At 55.3% G+C, this 17,154-nt stretch overlaps 1 protein-coding gene across 5 annotated transcripts in view; it reads right to left on the bottom strand.

Annotated features, from left to right (window-relative positions):
• LINGO1 (leucine rich repeat and Ig domain containing 1) overlaps positions 1 to 17,154 on the bottom strand; it is a 206,601-nt gene that overhangs the window by 73,515 nt on the left and 115,932 nt on the right. For 3 of the 5 annotated variants that reach the window (XM_032267305.1, XM_032267307.1, XM_032267304.1), the window contains exon 4: positions 3,534 to 3,713. The gene's annotated coding sequence lies outside the window, so the exon portion shown is untranslated. Of the gene's footprint in view, positions 1 to 3,533; positions 3,714 to 8,619; positions 8,792 to 17,154 lie in introns of those variants that run through there. The other 2 variants (XM_032267306.1, XM_032267308.1) reach the window with 2 other exon arrangements.

The raw sequence follows: 17,154 nt of genomic DNA, 5'->3' as shown, positions 1-17,154 counted from the left end.
AGCACTCAGTGTGAGTCTGGGATCAAGGCTCAGCATGTGGGTGGGGTAAGAGCTTAATGCAGGACCAGGATCAAGGTTCAGTCGGTTCAGGATCAGTGCTCAGTGTGAGGCTGGGATCAAGACTCAGTGTGCAGCTGAGGTCAGGGCTCATTGTAGAATCAGGATCAAGGTTCCATTTGTCCCAGACCAGGGCTTAGTGTGGCGCTGGGCTCAGGTCTTAATGAGGAACATTTTCTGTCCCCCACTGTGAAAAGTCCAGGACTCTCTACCACCTTACCCATGGCTTTGAAAATAACACAGCCTGCCCCCCGGGGATCAGCGCCTGTCTCCTGAGCCCCTGCTGTGCCTGTCTTCTACCCTGGCGAGGCTGGTCCTGTGGTCCACTCCAGGCAGCTGTGCTGGGATGCCCAGGTTCCCTCTGCCCTAACAGAAGTGGCTCAGGCAGGGAAGCTCCTCCTGGCCTCCCAACCTGGCCTTCAAAAGCACGGCAAGGACAGTCAGCCTTTTAGCGTGAATGCCAGAGTGAAAAAGTGCTTTGTGGTTTATGTCAGATTTCCCAGTTATCCACACACTGCCCCATCCTGTTTGCCCAGGCGATCCAGTGCCAATGGAGGTAAACCCGGGTCCCGCTGAATATGAAGGTGAAGGTGTCGGTTGGCATGTGGTATTGAGGTGCACAACCCAAATACCTCCTCCCATCACGAGGCCTGAAGTCCCTTTTTCCCAAAAGAAGGAAGCAGAACAATGCCAGTCCTGACCCCTGGAGGGCTGAGTGGGCACTGTACTGGGGCCACCTCCATCCATCAGGCTTCTGTTTATCCCCGTGGACAGGCTCGACCCCGCGGCTCCTTGCTTTTAAGCCACGCTTGTAGATGCTCCTGCCTGACCCTCCACCCCGGTTCAGTTTTCAGCTCTCTGAGGGTATGGGCTGCTGGATCCCTGGCCCTGAGTGACCAGGCCTACTCACCCTCAAACCTCAGAAACAGGGGCCAATTCAGAGGCTGGCCTGGATGGGCATCTGAGCTGGGCTTGCCTCTGAGGACAGCAGGGTCAGGGCAGGAGGTGGCACCTGCCCCCGAGCCCCCCGCTCGCCCAGCCAAGCCCCCCTGCTATCTCTGTTACTCTCAAGCAGAGGGTCAAGTTGGTCTGCTGGCAAGACACATGGCTCTCATTTTAATTAATTAAAGAAAAATCTAATCACTGCATTAAACTTCTCATTACTCCACTTGAATACCCGTTAAGTAAATTTAATTACCAGAGGATTGAGTTTCCCAGCCTCTTTCATTAGCTTCTGATAAGATGGGGAGGGGGAGGGGAGAGGGCAGCAGTGGCAGAACAATGCCAGTCCTGACCCTGGGAGGGCAGAGTGGGCACGGTACTGGGGCCACTGCTAGCAGGCTTCAGTATTCCTTAGGGACAGGCTCAACCCTGGGCCTGGGGGAGACCCCCTGCCCGAGCTGCCCCTAAGGAAGCAAGGGCCTAGCATTGGCTGCAGTCAGCACGGAATGCTTGCTTTCCCACCACTGCTGGTTATTTATACCCCACCTCCCTCCAAAAGAATTGGAGGCTGCTGAGAGCCACAGGGGCTCCAGGACATGTTGCAGAGCAAAGGATGACATCAGGACAAAGGAAAAATAAGAGAGAAGAGGCCAGAGACAACAAGGTGATTGAGCAACCGCATGCCACAGCGTCCTGGGCACGTATCAGAAATGGGCCACAAACCGGCTGTGAGCTTCCTGGCAGTCAAGACAAAGAAAGCATTGCGCTTTGGTACTGATGCAGTGACCAGCAGAGTACTCATGAGGAAACACCCACTGGGCCTTGGTCTTTCACCTGTGAAAAGGGTGGAGCTGGAACATGGACTAATGCAGAAAACCACTGGTCAGAGCCATCAGCAGAGGCTTCCTGGAGAAGAAGGGACCTGAACTGGGCGTTGAAAAGCAGAAAGGGCCGAGAGTGAGGAAGGGCACGCTAGGCAGGGGAGTTGCAGGCTAAGGAGAGGAGAGACCGGGAATTACTGGAGGAGAAGCAGCAGGGGCGGAGGGCGAGTGCACAGCCTGGGTGTGGAAGAGCTTTCTTCAAAGGAGGGGCCAACGGTCCATCCCATCCCCAGCCCCCAGGTTGGCAGCCAGCCCCCTACGGTAGAAGGCGTCAGCACTCTGGGGCAGGAGGAGCAAAAGCCAGAGGAGACGACACACCTGGGAAGTCCAGATCCGGCCAGGCTGGGCCACAGGCTCTGCCTTCCTGCACTAAAGGCTGGCTGCCTAGATGCCCTCGATGGCCAGCGCACCACCCTGTCCTCCAGATGCCCAGAGGGCTGCTGCAGCTCGTGGCTCCCCCTTTTCCAGGGAACTGCCCTTCACAAATGGGGGCCACCTCACCTGGACAATCCAGACCCTCCCACAATGACTGATTAACACAGGGGCCCTTGCGGGGGCAGGAAGGGTAATTCTGTTGTGTGAATTATGCTCCAGGGTCCCCTGAACCAGCCCAAAGCCCAGCTTTGCCTGGGCTGTCATTCCTACCCGAGTCTCTTTTCTTCCTCCCTTCCCCCGAGGCCCTGCTCATCTCAGGTTCTGCCTCTAAGGGTTCTGATCTACGATACTCCTCAGCAGCTCCTTCCAAGTTCATAAAAACAAACAAACATTCCCAAATCGGTGACATCCCAAACTTCCTGGAGAGGGAAGCAGGGAGGGGAAGGGAACGGGATATACTGAGAACCTGCTAGATGTCAGTGCTTTCTATGCGTCATCTCAGGTAGCTCGCTCAGCATCCCTTCCAGGTGAAGTTCATTATCAGGTGAGGAATCTGAGGCATAGATTTGTCCAAGGGCACACAGCACGTCCATATCCATCTAGGACACCATCTAGAATAATTACCTGTTATATGGCTTCCCTAGTTGGGGAGGGGTCTCCCTTCTCCTGTCAGCCGGATCCCAACATTCCTTTGGGAAACACTCACCCCTCATTCCTGGTCACATGGTTGGGGAAGGACGACCCTGAGCCCCAGCATGTTTCTAAGTCCCGGGCACCCAGTTAAGGGTTCAGGATGAGCCGAATCCTGCCAATAGGATCCCGAGATCAACTCGGGGACTTTGATTTGTTGTGTCAGGGAAGACTTTAAGACTTTGTCTCCACCCCCAACCCTAGATCTAAACCTAGAAGCATGTTACCCCAGAAACTGCTGCCAGGCATCTTTTGACCATGCCATGCCAAACGCCACTAAGCATGGAACCATCACCAAGAAGAGGAATGAAGGGATACAGACAAAAACAAGGTCCTGCTTGCACTGTCTGAACCACTAGATCAAGCCCTGCCTGAAGCCCATATTATCACCAAACACATTGGTTACATGAGCTGATAACTTCATTTTAATGAAGTAGGGTTTGTTTTCGTTTTTGTTCTTTGCTACTTACAATCAAAGGGATCCTGACAGATACAGTGTACAGAAAGGTTTCCTTCTTGTTCTGAAGACTGAGAAGGCTTGGATATCCCCAGGAGCCAGGGAACAGGTACAGCGGGGATGTCACCTACCGTGACTGCTGCTGTGTCCCGCTGGGTCCCAAAGCTTTCGGAGTCCCTTTGGCCCAGGTCGGGGTCAGGAGTAGGCTTGGGAGCTGGTCCAGGAGCTGGATAGTGAGAGCCCTGGAGATGCAGGCTGAAGGCTGGGCAGCCCCACAGACTCAAGGGAGCCAGGTTATGGTCATAAGATCCCTAGAAAAGAGGAGAAACAAGAGTGAGTGGTAACGTTCACAAGGGCCCGAGGGGTACAGGAGGAAGGGCAGATGGCGGCCACACCTTGAGGAACGTGAGACCAAAGGAAGAACCCCGGAAGTATCTCTAGACCAAAACTGTTCAGCGGAAACTTCCGTCACGACGAAAATGTTCTGCCTCTGCCCTGTTTGATATGGCAGCCAGCAGTCACATGTGGATACTGCAGTGTGGATAGTGTGATAAAAAGCTGATTTTTAATTTTGTTTTATTTTAATTAATTTGCATTTAAATCTAAACAGCCACATGTAACTAATGGCTACCACGCTGGACAACACAACTCCGGATCAACCCTTGCCTACCTCTTGGACACAGTACCTGGGAAAACCTGAGATCCAGAGAGAAGGGACTTGCTCGGGGTCACACAGTGAGAGGGTGGCAAAGCCAAACGCAGTCCTCCAACTCCCAGCCCCGGTCCTCCTCGGTACCCACTGCCCTCCCGCCGTGGCCTTGTGTCTTCCCGTCATGCTCATCACTAGCAGAGTGTCCTGCAGCCCTGAAACCCATATGCCTCCCGGGGGAAGCCATGTCCCTGGGGAAGGGTATCAGGCCACACTTGAAGGGACCGATCTCCTCCAGTCACTGCCACTGGACCCTCCCTCAGCCCCCCTAGCAAAGCAGCCCCATGGAATGTCCTGGGATCGTCCAGGAAAACTGCACTCAGAGGGGAAGCCTCTCGGGCACAGAGCCATTCCCCATAGGGTTATTTATACCAGCAAGACACTGCAGGCTGTCTAAACACTCCACAACAGAGATGACAGAGTGAGTCACGGCACTCCTACCAAGAGAGTATTACACAACCGTTAAAAATGATCAACGCAGAGACAGGCAGTGAGGCCAAGTAATGTTTCCGTGATAATAATGAGGTGGGAAGCTGAGAACATGGGTGCAGGTGGGGGCTGGGTTGTGGGGTGTACGAGGCTCCCGCTCACTGAGCCCGTCCGTCACCCCCACCCACGCTGTGGCATCGTGGGGTGCAGATTACCCAGTTTACAGGTGGAGGAGCCAAAGCTTAGAAAACCAACCACACACATGCTCCTGGCTCCATGGGGAGTGTGGGCCGAGCTGGGCCTTGAACCCTTGATTTCTGATGCCAAAGACAGACTTCTACAGCTGCCCTTTGTGCCACGATGGCAGCATCACGCTGCCCTTTCCTTCTTACTTACTCATCTTACATAAAAACATACGCACAACGCGCTTATTAAGTGCCAGGGACCTTCCTCAGTACGTGACAAATTAAAAGGTAACTCATGGAATCTGCACTGGGTGAATCAGCAATTATTACCTCTATTGTTTGGACGAGGAAACTGAGGCACAGAGGGATTAAGTAGCACAGAGGGACTACTTCTACTTCCCAAATATTCTGCAAGCCTCTAGTACTGGCATCAAAGGAAACAGACAAGGGGGTGGGGCTGGGGGCGGGGATCGGGGTGGGGGCGGGGTTGGGAGGGAGTGGTTGTTGCCCTGGAGGAGGGGAAACAGGGATGGAGGGTTTTTCTCCTTTTTAGTTTCATGGCAATTCTTTTTTATAACAATTGAATGAAAAAAGTTCAAGAAGTAAAATACAGGTAGCAAGGAAAAGGTTTTTGAAAACAACAAGCTCAAAAACGAAAATTAAAACTTCTCAAATTGAAGTCACGGATGCATCCAGGAGACCTCGACTGTGAATGTAATACACGTCCCAGCAGCAAAGCTCCTGTCCCCAGGCTTTTCTGCCAATTTCCTGACCTGGGACCACTCCCTCCTGCCTGGGTGAGATCCTCACCTCCGAGGGCAGCAGGGAGCAGCCCTGTGTGGAGGTAAACTTCAATCAACACCTCATGGCTCCCTCCCGGCTCTGGGGCCCCGGCTGCCTGCAGGACGCCGTGGTATCTCTAGCCCCAGGCAGCCCCATTCCACAGGTGGAGCAACGGAGGCCCAAAAGATGAAAGACTTCACCAGAGGTCACAACGCTACTGAACATGAAACGCCTGTGTGTGTGTGTGTGTGTGCTTGTGAGTGTGCATGAACGTGGCCTACAGGGGCACGTGTCTCCCATGCAGGCAGTGCTTCAGGCTCAGGTGATTAAAAGGGCAGGTGATTCCCAGCTGACACACCCACGTGCACACACGCATACACACGCACACACAAAACTGTCATATCAACTGCTACTACAGCGACGATGACATCAACTGCTATTTCTTCCTGATTTCTGTGGTAGTTTTCATTCATGCGTCAAACACTGATTTAGCACCTACTATGTGCCAGGTATACTATAGGGGCTAGGGTTCACTGGGGTACAACACAGACAAGTCTGGTACTCTCATGAGGACAGGGGGTACCGATGATAAGGAGATACATAAACAAGGTAATTCCAAATTGTGACAGGCAGTAATGATCATAAAACCCGGTAATGTGAAGGAGACCTGGGCTGGGGCTGGTGGGTCACTCAAGCTACAGGAGCAAAGAAAGTCTTTCCAAAGCAGTCTCACTGGCATTAATTCTGCGGGAAACGAAGCTGCAGTGGGGGGCTGGGGCCCTGAGGGCCAGGGAAAGGGCTTCGGATTCCCTCCCAAATGCAATGAAAAGTAACAGGAGGGTTTTAACCAGGGAAGTGCTATGATGCTTTCTTCATTGTTAACAGTTCTCTCGAGCCGCCAAGTGGAGACTGAACTCCAGGAGAGCAGGCCTGGGGCAGAGGACCCGTGTCACAAAAGCCCAAGATCAAGGAGACAGGCTCAGCCAGGGTGATGGCACAGAGAGCGAGGAAGCAGGCAGACTCGGGCAGTGTGTTGTGGCAGAGCCAGCTGGCTGATGAGTTGGATGTGAGGGGGTGGGGGTAAGAAAAGGAGAGCAATGAAAGAAGATTCCTAGAGCGTCTACGCAGACAGGGACCGCTTTTACAACCAGACTCCACCCCCCTTAAAGGAGCCTCGGGGACCTGATCAGGACTTCCGGTCCCTGACGAAGAGACTTGGCATGCATGTATCCGAGGAGAAGAGTCCAGGGACAGAGATCTCTGCTCAGCATGAGAAGCAGTGAGCTCCCTGTCCCTGGAGGTATGCAAGCAGAGGTCTGAGGACCATGTGCGTTGGGTGGGCATTTGCACTCAACAGGGAGGTTGATTTCTGCCGTGAGTGTCTTTAATTCTGTGAATACATGAATCAGGGCCAGATTGTGTGGCTTGGAGTAGGTGTTACAGAGACTTGGGAAAAAGGCAATATCCAGCATAATAGTTATTATTATTAGGACATTACACATCACAGAACGCTCCCACTGATTCTCCACCTGGATCTGTAGCCCACGTTGTGAGGCGGATGGGGCAGCATGATCAGCCCCACCCAGCAGATGAGGAAACGGGCCCGGAGAAGGAGTGGGATCAGCCTCGGATCCTCTGCGGCCTCACACCTAAGGACCTTCTCCCCTCTTCATCCTCAGTAGTCACCCCGCCACCCCTGCCCTGGAAGATGCAGGAATCTCCCCACTCCACATGGGCTTCCATTCAGCTGCCAAGACTCCCATCCCTGCAGGTTAGAGGCACTCTCTGCCTTCTGACCTGAAACTTGAGAGGGAGGTCTCCGCCTAGAAGCCTTCCCCTCCTTGATACACAGGGCCTGATCCTCCACTCTGTCCCCTTTACCCCTGGTGGTTTGGCCACAGCCCCTTAAGTTGGTTCCTTCAAATCAGACCAGTACCAAACACTAGGCTTTGCCCAGAAATGAAGTAAGGTAGTGTCCCTCCCACAAGGCGCCTTTCTTCCCTAACGCGGCTGCTGTGGGCCAGGGACAGCCAGAACCCCCCTGACCACCTTCCCCTTTCCCACCAGACAGGCAGAGAGGGCATCTGGGCAGACAGGAGCAGCAGGAGGTGGGGTGTCCCCAGGGGGACTGGGATTGCAGGTGGGGAAGCTGCCACACACTGGCACAGCATACACTGAACACCGCCCTGACAGACCTCAGCATAATCTTAGGGGCCAAGTGGGAGCATCTCACTTCTCAGGTGACGCAGTGAAACCCGGAGAGATGAAGGAACTTGTCCAAATTCAAAATATTAAATGGAAAGAAACAGCTGGTAAGTGTTGGAGCCAGAATTTGAACCTGGGGCTCACTGGTTCCAAAGATCTGATGCCGTCCCCTGCTCCCTGTTGCCTCGCCGAAGTGCCAGGCAGTTTGAACAGCCAGTCCGGTGAGCAGATAGCATGGGCAGGGGGAGGCGGAGAGAGGCGGTGGTGGCGTGGCAGCGGCAGGGTGGGGGAGGTGAGACAAAGAAACGGAGACAGAGACGCTGAATGAACAAGGGAACCCTGCAGGGGCCAGAGAAGCAGCTCCGGAAGCCACCGTCCTGATCAGTGCAGGGCCCGAAAGGCCACCTGGTGCCATCTGCCCCTCAGATCTAGCCACTAGTGTTCCCTGGGCTCATCCCCACCTGCTCAGGCCCAAGGAGCCCCCCCAGCCATTGACAGTGCTCCCCAGTCATTAAAGGCATCCCGGTGTTGAAGGGCCCAGGTCAGGCCCCTCTGGGCCAGCTCTGGGGCAGGGAAATGGGTCGAGGAAGTAGGGGGAACAGTTCTGGCCTTGGGCAAGGCCGTCTGCCCAGCCTCCACCTGCCTCAGCCTGGCTGCACTGTCCAGCTGCCCAGGCTGCCCACCATCCCCAGCCGATCTGTGGCTGAGCTCTGAGCTGACCAGGTGTTCCCGTGGCCGCCTGGCAGCCCAGCACTATCCGCCTGTCCCCAGAGCATGCAAGGTTTAAGCAACAGTCTTTCCACTGAACATTTAAGAAGAAAAATATCTTTTTTTTTAAGAAAGAGAAAGGGAGGGAGGAGGAAACTGGCAAGGGAGGAGAAGGGAAGGAGGGAGGGAGAAACCTACCCCATCACTGCAGTCAAGGTCACAGGCACCGTCACAGGGCGGGCTGGGCAAGGAGCCTTTAATCTGGAGTTCAGGCCGAGGAAACTACACGCTTGAAGCTGGAGTACATTACCACCCTGAATGATCTGTCGGCTTCTATTAGGCTAAATATCTCTGTATAATGGGGAATTATCCTCTGAAGAGGCAAACTGCCGGCCTCTCTGGGGAGGGGGCAGTGGGAACCTCGCATCGTGAGGGCTCTCCCACGGTGGGGAGGGGGGAGCAGGACCAACTCAGAAAGCCAACCCCGTCCCACACCCCCACCCGGGAGAGTCACAGTCAGCAGCTGCTTTGATGTTTGTGGCGGTGCCCGCCTCCCTTCCCTCTTCCCCGCCTCTCCCCTTGCTCCCGCCATAAGAGCCTGGAATGGTGCCAGACCCAGGTAGAGGCCTGACAAGGCTGCTGGTCAGCCAGGTGACCCTGGGCAAGTCCCTGAGCCCCTTGGAAGCTCTGTTTTCCTGTCTGTTAGATGGAGCTAATAATACCCACCCAAAGGCTGGCCGTGCCGGGGGTGAGCACGAAGCTGGCATGGAGCCCAGGACAGAGTGGGCATCCTGCTCTACCCACCAGGGAGGGCCTCCCCCGTCCTCCTTATCCTCATTGGCTCACCCAGAGCACCACCACCTCCTCCAGGAAACCTTTCCTGCCCCCTATCTCTGGGTGTCTCCCACCTTGGGCACCTACAGCCAGAATCCCACCTCCAGCCCCTCCGTTTCCGGTGGCTGAGCGAGTAGCAGCCTCAGTTTTAGGAGACCCCCTTGAGCAAAACAGACCCCTCCTCATCTTCCCAATCCCCCACATACACTCAGGACTGAGCACCCAGTCCTGCCCAGATTTGCGGGCTTGGAGGCAGGGGTCAGGGTGGCACTGCAGGCACAGACGGGGCCCATGATTAGGTGGCATTCATGGGAAGGTGGTCAGCACCAGGGTAGCTGGACCAGGAAGCCAGAAATCCCAGGACAGGGGTCTTCGAGAGCAGGGTAGTAGCCAGACCATCAGCAGGACTGGCCAAAGCACATGGCAGGGCTTAGGGCCAGGTCAGAGGAGCAGAGAGGCGGGCAGGAGCTTGAGGCTGCACTGGGCTGTGATCGTGCCACTGCACTCCAGCCTGGGCAACACAGCCAGGACTCAGTGCCAGGTTGCTGGTGCAGGGCAGTGTAGGGGCTGCAGCAGCTCAGAACAGGAAAGGTCTCAGGGCAGGGTGGGGGCAGAACTGACCTGTGCGTGTGGGGATAAGGGTCAGATGCCGGTGGTAGGGTGGGGATCAGGGCACCAGATGAGAAGGTTCTGCAGACCCCAGGCTCTGTTCTCAGGGCTCCTGTGCCACCCTCAACCTGTAGTAAATCCCTGGGACGGTTCAGAGCCCCTCACTGCAGATGCAGCCTCTGCTGTTGTAGGGTCCGCGGGTGCGAACAATTCCAGGGCAAGATGCCTGGAGCCCAGTAGGACCCACAGAAAGGAGGCCACCGCCAGGACAGGTCAGAGGCACACTGTGGCCCACTCCCCTCAGTGGGCCCAAAGGTCCAACCCAGAGTCCCCACAGCCCGGGGGAGTTGCCTGTTCATTCTTTATTCATTCATTCATTCATTCATTCAGCAAATGCCCTTTAATGCTTTCTGTGAACTAAGGGTACCAACACGGCAGAGCAGGGTGTGGGTTGGAGCCCAGGAAGGTGGGAGATGACAATTCAGGGACTGTATGAGAGCGGGCACCGGAGGGACTGTGTGAGAGCAGGCACCTGAGGGGCAGTGTGAGAGTGGGCACCGGAGGGGCTGTGTGAGAGTGGGCACCTGCGGGGCTGTGGAAACGGTAGGGGCATCTGATCCAGGCCTGGAGGTTGGGAAAGGCTTCCTGGGTGAAAGGCCCTTTGACGGGGTCTTAAAGGAGAACGAGCTGGATTGGGAAACAGTGGGGAAGGGCACTGCAGACTGCCCGTGACAAGTGCAGCGGCCCAGTGGTTGGAGACAGAGACAGCCCCCTCCTTCAGGCAGGGCCTGGTGGGCACCACGTAGGGTGGAGCTCTTATCCCAGGAGCCATCAGGAGCCTGAACTTCTGGTGGGGAGTAGCCGGGGTCCGGATCTGTGCTTCAGAAAGATCATTCCAGCCACCACCTGGGGGAGGATAGATTTCATGCGGAAGGACAGGAGGAAATGAGTTAGGAGTGAGGCAGCGGCGGGGGAGAGATGGGGCAGAGCGATGGAGAGGAGGGCGGATGAGGGAGGGGTCTGCGAGGCAGAATCTGCAAAGTGAGGGCGGTGGTTATAATCCACAGCGCCAGCGTCCCACTGAGCATCCCCCATGCCTTCTGTACAAACAGCATCCTTAACTCTGTAACAAATCCATTAGTTACTTTGATCTGCACAACACCCAGGTGAGGCAGCCAGGCCGGGAATTCATTGCTTCCTTAGTCCATTAATTCAACAAGCCTGTGCTGAGTGCCTACTACGTTCCAGGCACCATTCTGGCCCACTCAGCAGAAAGGAAAGGCTAAGATTCACAGACGTGGCCAGAGGTCCATAGGGGTGACCAGGATCTATTACTGGTTTGGGAACTCAGACACCCTGCCTAGTTGGGGAAGGGAAGGGGCCACCCGCCAGACAGGAGCTGTGGAAAGGGAATGCCTGACAGTGGGGGGCTCATGGCCCTCAGGGGCAGGGGCGAGCCTCAGTCTGAAGGGGAAGCACCTCTTCCTCTCAGGCAGGCATGGGAAGCTGGAGAGACACCATACAGTCTCGGGGAGGGCTGACCTCATGGGCTGGAGGCTGGAAGGGGTAAGGAGACACAGATGACGCATGGCAGGACCATCAGGCCCAGCGGAGGGGCCTTCAGGTAGGGCCAGAGGGAGAGGTATTCAGTGAGCACAGCAGAGGACCGGGAGAGGGGCTGCCTCCTCGAAAGTGTCAGTGGCAACAGGGGAGAGGTGGAGGCAGAGTCCCTGCGGATGAGAGCAGGCCCCAGGACTGCCCTAGTGGGGCCCCATGCAGCGGTCGCAGGCTGCTCTGTGCTCAGTGAAGGGCTGAGGACTGAGACGAGGAAGAATTTCCTCAGAGGTGGCTCCCAAGGGGCCCGGGATGTGTCAGGAAAGGCCAAGGGCTGCCTGCTGCCTCCTGAGCTCACTCGCACTGCCAGGACAGGAGCTGCTGGTCAGCTCCTCCTCTCTGTTTGCCCCAAGTCCAGCCCAACATTTGCATTCGCTGCTGAGGACCTTGGCAGTCCCCTCACTTCCCTGGGCCCCACTCCCTTAATCAGCAAACTTGGTGGCTCCTACCTCACTGATGCTCAGGAAAGCACTAGCCCGGACCCCACACACAGTAAGTGCATACTAACCATCATCAGCACACAGTAAGTGCATACTAACTATCATCCCTGCACACAGTACGTGCATACTAACCATCATCCCTGCACACAGTAAGCGCATACTAACCAACATCCCTGCGCATAGTAAGCACATACTAACCATCATCAGCACACAGTAAGCACATATTAACCATCATCCCTGCACACAGTGAGCACACACTAACCATCATCCCTGCACACAGTAAGTGCATACTAACCATCATCCCTGCACACAGTAAGTGCATACTAACCATCATCAGCACACAGTAAGTGCATACTAACCATCACTGGTACACAATAAGCGAATATTAACCATCATCAGCACAAAGTAAGCGCATACTGACCATCATCCCTGCACACAGTAAGCACATACTAACCATCATCAGCACACAGTAAGTGCATACTAACCATCATCCCCGCATACAGCAAGCGCATACTGTCGTCCCTGCATGCAGTAAGCATATACTAACCATCATCCCTGCACAAAGTCAGCATATACTAACAATCATCCCCACCCCTGCCTGGTGGCAGGGCCCCCAGAGCCTGGTCCTCAGCATCCCGAGTGCCTCAAACACACTAAGTGCTCCATTAACTTTATGGGCTGCGTTTACCTGCTAACCAGCTGGCAGCAATGTTACCAGGTCTGAATTCTGCCCGTTGGGAAGAGGCTGAGAGGAAGGACTTGGCAGATCCTCAGGGGGCAAGGAAGGAGGCAGCAGATGCCAGGTAAACAGGGGTGGCACACGCGTTGCTGTCATCACACACGTTAGCACTCTCAATGCTTCACGAGGCGGCTGAGGAGCCAGCAGAGAGGATGGAGGGCAGGGCACTCCCAGGTAGCGGGTCCCTGGGCAGATCGGCCTCCTGCCCATCAAACTGCTCCAGGCCTCCTCAGGGCACCTGCAGCCCTGGGAGCTGGCTCCCTCCAACGCCCTCTCCCCACCTTGGAATCTATCCCACTGACTGCCAAGCTCTCCCCCTAACAAGAGCATTGCAGATAAATTGAAAGAAGTCTAAAGTAGTTGCCTATTCTGAGAAAAAGGGCAGAGCTGAGAAGGTTGCACAGAGATGGCGGCTTTCAACTGTGTGGGCCTCACCTAGCCCTCTGTGAAATGGGACTGCTCCACTATGATGACAACACCTCTTACAACTACTGCCACTAACAGCTAAAGCATTTTGGGCACATACCCTGTGCCGGGCTCTGTGTGAATACTCTGTGCCCAGAGAAATGGATGCAGAGCTGAGGCCAAATGTGACCCTCCTAAACTCTTTGGCTGGACTGGCTGGTGGAGGGGTGCCTGGGGTCTGAGCCTTGGGCCAGCTGCAGGCAGGGTAGTAGGTGGGGTCAGTGTTCCCAGTGGTCAAAGCCTCCGAGTCGTATTACTCCAAGTGTTTTTCGCATCACTGCAAGTGGCCACTCCTGCTAAACCTGGGTGAGCAGGCTGGGGAGGGGACCTTCCAGAGCCAAGCCAGAGGCAGCAAGGTCAGAGGTTACGCATGGCTGCAGCAGCTCAGCTGGGTCCCCTCACAGTGTTAAAAGCACTGGTGCTACCTGCGGCCTCCTCCTTCCTGTCTTCCACAGGACCACCTCACCCACAGGCCAGGCTTCAGCTCTTGGTCTAAACAGGCAGGGGTGGGTGGGAGGTCAGCGTCACCAGGGAAGAGGGACCAGGGGCAGGAGAAAAGCTGCAGTGTCATCTGTTATGTGCTCTCCTCCACTGAAACCGCACACTGTGGGATGGTGTTCCTATTCCCACTGGACAGATGAGGAAACTGAGGCTCTGGGGCATATGTTACTTGTCCAAGGTGAGGGAAATGGCAGAGCTGGGACGCACACTTAGCACTGTCTGGTTCCAAAGGACAAGGAGATGCCAAAGGCCGAAAGGGGAATGGCACAGGAGTTGGAGTGCATCTCAAGCATGACCAACAGGCTTGGGGGGTGTCTTTTTAGGGTGGGAACCCTCCCTGGCTCTCCTCTCCGTGGCTGCAGATTATCCCAAGCCCAGGGCCAAGGTGGCCCGGCAGGCTGAGAAGATGAGAAGAGGCAGGGGAGGGTGAGAGAGGGCTCTTCTTTGGCTTCCTGCAGCCTTCTCCCCACCCAACCCCTGCCCCAAAGCATCCCACCTCCCTGGCGAGGTGGACACCCAGGAGGCCCCAAGTTGACAGAGGGGCCTGAGAGGCTTGTGATATAGTTTGGGTGTTTGTCGCCTCCATGAGCATGCTGAAATATGACCTTCCCCATGCTGGAGGTGGAGCTGTGGGAGATGTTTGGGTCATGGGGGCAGATCCTTCATGAAAGGCTTGGTGCCCTCCTCACCCCCTAAGGAGTAACGAGTTCTCGCTCTATTAGTTCCCATGAGAACTGGTTGTTAAAAGAGCCTGGCACCTCCCTCCACCCACGCCTCCCTCACTTCCTTCCTCTTGCCATGCGATGCCAGCTCCCCTTCGCTCTCTGCCACGAGTGGAAGCTCCCTGAGGCCCCCTCCCCTAACGCAGATGACAGCGCCATGCTTGTACACCCTGCAGAACCATGACCCAGATATTCCCCTTTTCTTTACAAATTACCCAGCATCAGGTATTCCTTTAGAGAATTTTCTTTATAAATTACCCAGCAGCAGGTAACCCTCTCAACAAGATTAAGAGAGTTTGCACAGGGCCAGGAGTTCGGGGGTATGGTTAAAGAGAGAAGAAGTTACAGCCAAGAGCTAGGACCCAAGCCGCCTGCGGGCTGAGGCTAGCAGAGTGGGTCAGGAAGGCCCAAGAGAACAGGCGTCACAGGTCGTACCTGAAGTCCCACATTAGAGCTTCATTCCTTTGGGTGCTCCAGGTGTTTAGTTCCAACAAGGCTTTTGCACCCGGGAGAGGCAACAACCAGGAATATACGCTTTGGATGACAGGACTGTGGCACCCTGCCCATCCTCCACTAACAAACACACTGTGTTTCTTGGTCCAAGTGTCTTGTCCTCTATGGTTCCCAGTCATCCTGTCTGCAACATGAGGTGTCCAGGCTGGGGGACACCTGCATGGGTGGGTGGAGAGGTCCCAGACAAGCTGCGTCTTCCCATGCCAAGGGGGAGTGCTGACTCTGTTACAGCACCTGCCATTCCCGAGGGATCATATGGCTGGGGTCTGGTATCACAGATGACCCCACCCTCCACCCAGGGGCTTGGGGAGGAGGTTTCTCCTTCAGCTGATACCCCCATTTGGAGAACCTCAAGTGAACACAGGCCGCATACTCAGCACAACATGTCATGGCCTTCCCGCACCCTCTCAACGAAACTGTGATGCAGGCGTCAGTATTGTAATTCTCTAGTTGAGGAAACTGAGGCGCAGACATGAAAAGGGACAGACCAAAGTGTCCAGGAAGAGTTGCAAACAGGCCCATGGGCATGGTTTGGTTCAGCACCCCGGACAGCTGCTTTCCTGACTACCACAAGTCCACCTGGGCTCTGCACACACTCCCGTGGCTAAGCTTATTCTTCCCTATCCCTGATCTTTTCTAAACTCCGTCCAGCTTTTCCCAGCAGCTCCAGCAGCATGGATGTGTTCTGTGCCACACAGGACTGAGACCTCGGCAATGCAGCTCTTGCTCCCTAACACTTCTGACTTAAATCTCATTCTCCCAGCAGCTCCTTGAGGACAGGCGACAATCTCTTTCCTTCTATGACACAGTCCGGCCACACAGAGGGAACTGGGAGAACCCACTGGCTTTGGACTAGGCAGATGTGAATGAGAACTGAGCTGGGAACTGCTGGGCCCACTGCTTTGCCTCACCGAGCTTCAGATCCCCCAGCTGTGAAGCAAACTGCTCTGTCCATCTCTCCACTTGCAGATAAACCACAGCAAGGAGCTGCTCCTTACTCATGTCCCCACCTTGGAATCTATCCCACCGTCTACTTCAGGGAGCCTCCTGCCAACTCTCCCTGAGTCCCTTCCTCCTGGAACTTCACTCAAATTCTGGACCACTTCCCCCATGAAATTTTCCAAATGACTCACAAATGGGGGGATTCTTGTGCTGAGAAATGTCAGGGAGGCCGGAGAACAGCTGGTGCAGTGCCTGCAGTCCCACTCACGGAACACGACTGTTGCATGTCCTCATGGGTTTTCAGTCCTACAAGGGTTTTGAGCCAGGAGGAGGGAACACCTAGGAATATTGGCAGTGGGAGGTAGGGTTCTGGGCCCCTCCGCTACTAACACACTGTGTCTTGGAACAAGTGTCTTTCCCTCTCTGGGCCTCATCTGCAACATGAGGTGTCCAGGCCTACAGCAGGAGGGGTGGCACTCTCCCACCACTTCCTGGAAGCAAAGGAGGAAATGCTTGTGGGGTGGTATCAGGGATGCTGGGAAGGATCCTCCAGAGCTCTAAAATCCAGGACAATGATGTCCAAAATGCCTCCATTGGGGCTGACACATTCCTTTAATCTCTAGCAAAGAGAGAAGCCTGATCCTTGGGGTTTATGGTACCCTACAGGCAGGCTCTGCCTAGTCCCCAGCTGCTGGGGACAGGACCTGCCCACATGCCTCAGACCTCGCAAGGAGGTCTCCTTGTCCACCTTCAGGCTTAGTTGGCCTTCCTTGGGAGTTTTTGCTTGAAGAAGGCTGAACTCAAAGCCCCCAGTCTAGATAGAAAGAGGAAGAAGATTCTACGGGACCTGTAGGAAGAGAGCTCTGCCAAAGGTCCCTCTGCCCCAGGGAGGAATGCCGAGGGAGCCTGAAAAGGAACAAGGGGACAAAGAGTTTGAGTCTGGGCTCTACCACTTAACTGGCTGTGACCTCAGAAAGACACTTCATCTTTTGAAGTTCCAGTTTCCTAATCTGTAAAATGGGGGCGATAATACCCACCATCAGTGGTCCAGAGGGTGCCTCACACACGGCGAGTTCTGGAGGAACTGCAGACGCTATGACCATTCAGCCTTCTGCTCATCAAGGCTCAGAGCGGTGGCATCAGCCTGGGGCACTTGACTAACAGGCCCCATGGGAGGGACAAGCGGAGCTCAGAGGGAGTGTGGATGAGGCAGGGCCTCCAATGTGCCCCAGAGGCTACGCAGAGAGCACTATGCTGAACCCCGACCCTGGTCACACACCGACCCCCAACCCTGGTCAGACACTGATCCCCGACCCTGGTCACACACTGAGCCCCGACCCTGGTCACACACTGA

This window comes from Sapajus apella, unplaced genomic scaffold (genome assembly GCF_009761245.1).
Source record: "Sapajus apella isolate SASKATOON/1434 unplaced genomic scaffold, GSC_monkey_1.0 scaffold168, whole genome shotgun sequence".
Classification (NCBI taxonomy): Eukaryota; Metazoa; Chordata; class Mammalia; order Primates; family Cebidae; genus Sapajus; species Sapajus apella.
The sequence above is the reverse complement of the archived record's forward strand: the minus strand, read 5'-3'. Positions and strand labels throughout refer to the sequence as shown.